Below are 7521 nucleotides of genomic sequence, written 5' to 3'. Positions count from 1 at the left end.
TGGCCCAGAACGTTGCCAAACCCTAGGATTTTCTCCACCCAGGCCTTCAAACTACTTTCATCCCAGAACGTTAATTTGAGTTGAGCAGAGACCAGCCTGGCCCACAGCATCACGGGAGCCTGGTTTGAAGGAGCTGGGTGTTAGACATGTTTATAGAGATTGCACGCAGCAGAGTGCCATCCACCTGCCTTTCATGTCAGGATAGTCCACATCCTTTGCAGGAGGGAACCTTACGCAGAGAGGAGAATATCTGGCTCTGGATGTAGAGCTCCGGAGGCTTATCTTCCCAATAGGGACTGGGGGCCCCTACTCAGGAGCTCGGCACAAGTTTCCAGGGGAATCCAAATGCTACTGACATCTGTCACCATATCCATAGGCATCCTCCCCAGGGTTCAACAAAAAATCAAGATTACATAAATCCTGAGAATCCTTATCTGAACTTTCCAATAGGTCTCAACTAAAGAACTGACAGGAAACAACAAGGACTGAAAAACCTAAACAACATGTAAAAGGAAACAGGGAAGGCGTAACAGACAAGATTGGCAGCTCGCCTTTGACCTTTAAGTATAGTGTCTAGCATGAGGCTAGCAATTGCCTTTGAATATCCTTTCTTTAAGCTTCCCCAACATAATTAACAAAGAAACCAAGGAAACAGAATAGAAGGTCTAAAAACATCCCCAGATGTGTGTATGTGTAGTACATGTATTTCAAATTAGTGAGGGATATGATGATGGGACAATTAACCATTTTCAGGGAGAAAAAAAGGCTTCTCTTTCACATCACAAAGTATATTTCAGATGAATTATAAATGTAAATGTATAAACATATAAAAAGGACTCAAAAAATACATAGGTAAGTATTGTCATATTAAAATAGGGATGGACTTTTTTAAGCTTGGCATCAATGGCAGATGTCTTATGGAAAGAGAGTAATGGATTTGACTGAAATAAAAATATTTAACCTTAGCACATCACAAAAGTACAGTAAGCAAAGTTAAAAGGCAAATATCAAACCGATTTAAAAAGATACATGCCTGTATTTGAATATCCATATTCACAGCAGGTTATTCACAATAACAAGTGAGTGGAAGCAACCCAAGTATTCATGAGTGTATTCATGGAGAAGCGAAACATGGTCTACACATAAGATGAAATATTATTCAGCCTTAAAAAGGAAGGAAATTCTGACACACACTACAGCATGGGTGAACTTTGAAGGTATTATAATAAGTGAAATAAACAAGTCACGAAGAACACTACTGGATGAGTTCACTTGCACGAAGTACCTAGAGTGGCTACATTTATAAGGACAGAAGGTGGAACCATAGTTGGCAAGGTCTGGAGTTGGAAAGGGAAGAATGGGGTGTTCATTTTAACGGGCACAGCTTTTCAACTTTACAAGATGAGAAGAGTTCTAGAAATGGGCCGTGGTGATGCTGCGCAGTAATGGGAATGTATTTAATGCCATTGAATTGTACCCTTTAAAATAGTTACGAGGGCTTCCCTGGTGGCTCAGTGGTAAGGAATTGCCTCGCCAATGCAGGAGACCCAGCTTCCAGCCATGATCTGGGAAGATTTCACATATGGCAGAGCAACTAAGCCCATGTACCACAACTACCGAGCCTGTGCTCTAGAGCCTGGGAGCAATGACTGTTGAGCCCATGTGCTGCAACTATGGGAGCCCAGGTGTCCTAGGGCCCAGCTCTGCAACAAGACAAGCCACCCCAATGAGAAGCCTGTAACTAGAGAAAAGTCCACGCAGCAGCGAAGACCCAGCATGGCCATAAATAAATAAAATTATTTGTTTTAAATAGTTACAGTAGCAAATTCTATGTTGTATACATTTTACTATACAGTAAAAAATTTTAATGTTGAAAGCTTTTAGTACAAAGAAATAAGAAATGATAAATGTTCTAATAGAGAAATGGCAAAGGACATGAACAAGCAAGTCAGAAAAGAAATATAAATAGATAGTAGACACATTTTTTAAATTTAATATTACTGGAAATCAAGGACTTGAAAATTTAAGTGTGACAGTACTTTTTTCATTTGTCAAATTTGGAACAGTTGGTTGTTGCTGAATTGTTGTTAATTATCCCTTGCAGGGCTTGTGTGGAGAAGGGAGACTCTCCCAGTTATGACTGAGATTGATGTACAAATTGGTCCAACTATTGTTCATGGCAGTTTGACAGTATGATCAAAAGTCAACAAATGTGTATATCCCTTGACTTAGTAATTTTTTCTTTTTGAAATTCATCCTAAGGAGATAATTAGAAATATGGAGGAGAGACTTCCCTGGTGGTCCAGTGGTTAAGACTCTGCCTTCTAATGCATGGGTTCAGTCCCTGGTCAGGGAACTAAGATTCCACATGCTGCGAGGTATGGCCAAAATTTTAAAAGGTAAATAAAAATAAATTTTAAAAATAAAATAGATAATCTAATAAGGGCATACTGTCTAGCATAGGGAACTCTACTCAATACTCTATAATGACCTATATGGGGAAAGAATCTAGAAAAAAGAGTGGGTTAAAAAAAAAGAAAAAAAAGAGTGAATATATGTATATGTGTAATTGATTCACTTCACTATACACCTGAAACTAACACAACATTGCATATCATCTATACTCCAATAAAAATTTTTTAAAAAAATGAAACGTGTTGGGGGAAGAAAGTCTTTGGAAGAAGGTCCATTGCAACATTGTTTGCAAAGAGAGTAAAACTGAAGACAACACAAAAGTCCAACAGGAGATTAAATAAATGAAGAAGCATTCCCATGTGATGGAACATTATACAGCTATTAAGAAAGACTTCTGGCATGAAAAAAATCAAGATATATTTTGAAATGAAAAAAAGTGTTACCAAGTAGAACTAGTATATTAATATACTTTCAGGAAATCTGGAAGAACTACATATTTTTAAAGTGATTTATCTCTGGGTGGGTGAAGTTACAGTGGTTTTTATCTTACTGTTTTTCTTACCCATATACCCTAATTTTACTAAGTAAACATTTTGTGCAATAAGAAAAAATACAATAAGTCACTTGTTAAATGATAAAGCTACCAAGACACTCACAACATTACTGCTTATAACATTAAAAAATAGAAAGAATCAAATTATCAGACAATAAAAATATGGATAGATGCAGTACACTGTACTTTATCAATACAAAGAACAAAACTGCAGCAGGAGAAAAACGTTCATGCTATATTGCTAAGCCAAAAAACAGACTACAAAATGAGATGGTAAAATTATATATAATTAAGATTTTATATAGTTAGAATTTTTTTAATGCCAAATGTTACTTTTTGTTAGGCCTGGAAAGTAAAAGTGGGCACTTTTATTTTTATGTCTTTGCTTGTCGAGAATTCCAAAGATTTCTGCAATGAATAATAAGGGAAATTTTTTTTTAATTTTAATACACAGGCATTGATGAGTGAATGAAGACATGTAAAAGCTTCTGTAATAAAACACAATATTTAAAAGCACTGACAGGACTTCCCTGGTGGTCCAGAGGCTAAGACTCCACACTTCCAATGCAGGGGGCCTGGGTTTCATCTCTGGGCAGGAAATTAGATGCCACATACCACAAGCAAGAACCAGTGCACACAAATAAATGAATAAATATGTTTTAAAAACCTGGCTGAAGGAAGTGGTGCATTTAAGCAAAATGTGGAGCATTACATGTGGTAGAACTAATACAAAATTAGGGGAAAATAAAGGAAAAGAGGGGCCAAAATTATACCAGATAACCAAAGAACTGGGGAGTTCGTTGCCCGAGATCATAGAGAGTGGTCTGGAATGGAAGAATTTCAGGCACAGGTACCGGCACGTCTCATATCCCTTCAATGAAGCCGGTCAGCTGAGTGTCTGAGCTCTGTGCCCTAGAGGGAGGAGGATGTGGGCAGGGTTGAGGCAGAGGTGGTATGTCTGAACCTGAATTGCAACTAGTATACACACACGTACAAACACACACACACACACTCAGAGCTCATTTTTGTTGTCATACTAGTGGTTTAGGAATAATCTGAAGCTCCAAAAGCCTGCTGAGAGGTTAGGGACCATTTTCCCCAAATGAACAGAGGAGCCTACAGAGCAGTCCATGAGGTTGCAAAGGAGTCGGAGACGCCTTAGCGACCAAAACAACAATTGATCCAAATCAGCCATCTGAGGAGAGTGCAGCCTTGCCCCAGTTTGATCTTTCATTTGTTAGGTAAGCTGACTAAGAGGCTTATCCACAATAACCTCTGGTTAGGTCTCTGGCCTCAGAGCTCCCAATCCTTCTAGCCACCACATCCCAAGGGCCCCAGATTGGGTAGTCGTTGGGGGTCAGGACAGATGGCCAGAGTCTTTGAAGAAAAGAGGGTATCCCTGTAACATTGCCACCTACCCCCCTGTTTGGAGCATCTTGGTGCCCACCATCACTGGAGTACTCAGCGGGCAGCAGCCTGGCAGAGAACAGCAAATGGGACCCAAGTTGAAGAATGTTGTACCGGATATCTGCTCCCTCTGGAAACTTTCCCCACCTTTGTCTACTCTGCTTGGTCCTGGGACATCTACCTGTACAAGCTGTGTCAGTGGACTCCCTTAACTGCTGGCTTCTGATTGGCTGGAGAAGGCACCAGAAGGAGACTGGGAGCAAGAGGACAGTGAGGTTGCATACTGATTCCTCAGCTCCCTCCCAGGTCCTTGTGGGTCATACATTTCCTTTAAAAATATATATATATATACATTTATTTGGGCTTCCCTGATGGCTTGGATGTTAAAGACTCTGCCTGCAATGCAGAAGAGCCAGGTTTGATCCCTGGGTATTCCCTGGAGAAGGGAATGGCAACTCACTCCAGTATTCTTGCCTGGAGAATTCCATGGACAGAGGAGCCTGGCAGGCTACAGTCCACAGGGTTGCAAAGAGTCAGACGCAACTGAGCAACTAACACTTTTCACTAACACCAACACTTTCGGTCTTAGCTGCGGCATGCGGGATCTTTGTCGCGGCATGCGGGATCTTTGTCGCATCATGCAAGACCTTTTTCAATATGGTGCACAGACTCTCTACTTGTGGCATGCAGGCTCCAGAGCAGCTTCAGTAATTGCAACACACCGGCTTAGTTGCTTTGAGGTATGTGGGATCTTAGACCCCTGACTAGGGATCCAACCCTTGTCCCCTGTATTGCAAGGCAGATGCTTAACCACTGGACCACCAGGGAAGTCCCCAGATACTTTCTTTTAAGGGAAGCCACAGCTCTTGCCAGGTAGCCCTCTCCCCAAACACATCCTTTCTGAAATCTCATCACTGCCTTCTCTTGTCCCTCTAAGCCTAAGGATGGTATTAGCTCTTTATATCCTTCTTTCCTAAACTCTGTCCATAGCCTTGCAGACAGTTTCTTAACTCTCTTCAAATGATTCATTTCAAATGTGCTGTCTGGGACTTCCCTAGCAGTCCAGTTGTTAAGACTCTAAGCTCCCAATGCAGGGGGCACAGTTTCAGCCCCTGATCAGGGAACTAAGATGCCGCATGCTGCCTGGCACAGCCAAAAATAAAAAAGGATTAAATGTGTTGTCTGTTACTTTCCAGGACACCAACCAATAGCACTGTTACCCAAGCAGAACTCAGAAAGTCACTATTCCACACTGTCATGAAGAGATACAGGGAAACTCCAAGCCTTCTTTGCCACCCAGATCTCACTCTCCCCACTGGTTTTCAAGGCTTTTGCCTTCCACTAAAGCCCATGACAACTGTGGGTGCCTTCTGCTACAGCTGGAGTCACCTCCTCACTGAGGGGCTTGATGAAGCCCACCTCTGACCTTAATTGGGCTAGAGTTTGAATCCTGACTCTGCTGCTTACAAGCTGGGTGGTGTCAGATATAACCTCTCTTAAGCTTTATTTTCTCCACCTACAAATGGGAATAAACCTTTCCTATAGGATTTCCCTGAAGTTTCTTATTTTTAAATTTTTTACATTAATTTTTCTTTTATTTTTGGTTGCGCTGGGTCTTCACTGTTAGGTGCAGGCTTTCTCTAGTTGCAGCGAGCAGAGGCTACTCTCCATTGCGGTGCACAGGTTTCTCATTGCAGTGGCTTCTCTTGTTGCAGAGCACGGATCTAGCCAGGTGAGTTTCAGTGGTTGCATCTCTCAGGATCCAGAGCTTGGGCTCAGTACTTGTGGCACTCCTTCGCATATGGAATCTTCCTGGACCAGGGACTGTGTCCCCTGCATTGGAAGGTGTATTTTTATCCACTGTACTACCAGGGAAGTCTTCTCTGAGAGAGATTATGTGGGTAAAGTCCTCAACTCAAAACTTCTGAGGCCAGAGATTCAGTTTTTATACATTTAGTTTTCTTTGACTTGGTTACAAGTTTAATTTTAAAAATACAAATAAGATTTTTTTAAAGTATTTAGTAGATGACGTAGCATATAGAATATGCTTAATAAATGTTATTATCAACATCATCATTTGCAACATCATCATCTCCATATGTCATCACATATCTCTAAGTGTTCCCATAACATCAGATATAGGGCCATGCAGTCTGCTTTGCTCAATATTACTTTACTCTGTGTGCTGACTGACTGATTGCTAACCTCCTCCCAGGAGGAACCCCTAAGTCTCCTTGCTGGCAAGTCCAAGCCCTAACTCTGCTGGTTCATCATCTTCAGTTATTCCCTGGATGCCTTTGTGCACATCTTTTGTTGTCTCACACGTGGATCTTTTTCCAGCCAAAGATGTTGCGAGTGTCCTATGGACAGCCCTAGAGGCCCAGATGGGAGCTTGGCCCAGGGCAGGACTCTGCCAGAAGCACTTACTGTATCAAAGCTGGAGGCCCCCAACCCAAGACCGGGCAGGGCCACCCCTCAGACAGGCATCTGGAGCAGTTTCCTCCAGCTGGTAAAAAACCAGAGTCCCAGGATCCATCTTGATACTGATCAAGGAGAAGACCATTTGGTGTCCAGTTATGACAATTCCATCTGCACACACATTAACATTACAAAACCCTTTCACTCTCACCTCATAACATTGCCCCCCACCATGATCCTGTTGGCAAAGTAGATGTTGCTTTTCTTTTTTTTATGTTTGAAAGAGGAACTAGAGCTTAGAGAGGTTAAGACTTGCCCAGAATTACCCAACTAATAAGCAACAGAGCTCAGACCAGAGCCCAAGTTTTCGGGATATAAAACATACCTTTCATCCTTCTTAGCAATATCTCAATTAGTTCATCAGAACTGATAAATCAATGGGTTAGCAGACCCATAGCCCTGCTGGAGACACACATACACACACACACACATACACACACACACAATACATGGCACAGGAATGCTGCCCCAGGAGGGATATCAAGAGATGAAGAAGCAGGACTGGGCTGGCCTTTCTGCTCCTCTCCTAAGGGTTTCCTCAGAGAAGAAGAGTTGAAAAGGGTCTACCCACAGCATAGCCGGAGGCTAGAGTTCCCACAGTGGGATTTGAGATGCCTTTGAACACTCAGACAGTAAAGTATCTGCCTACAATGCAGAAGACCTGGGTT

Source organism: Odocoileus virginianus, chromosome 17, assembly GCF_023699985.2.
Source record: "Odocoileus virginianus isolate 20LAN1187 ecotype Illinois chromosome 17, Ovbor_1.2, whole genome shotgun sequence".
NCBI classification, from domain to species: domain Eukaryota; kingdom Metazoa; phylum Chordata; class Mammalia; order Artiodactyla; family Cervidae; genus Odocoileus; species Odocoileus virginianus.
This window is presented reverse-complemented; position numbering follows the sequence as displayed.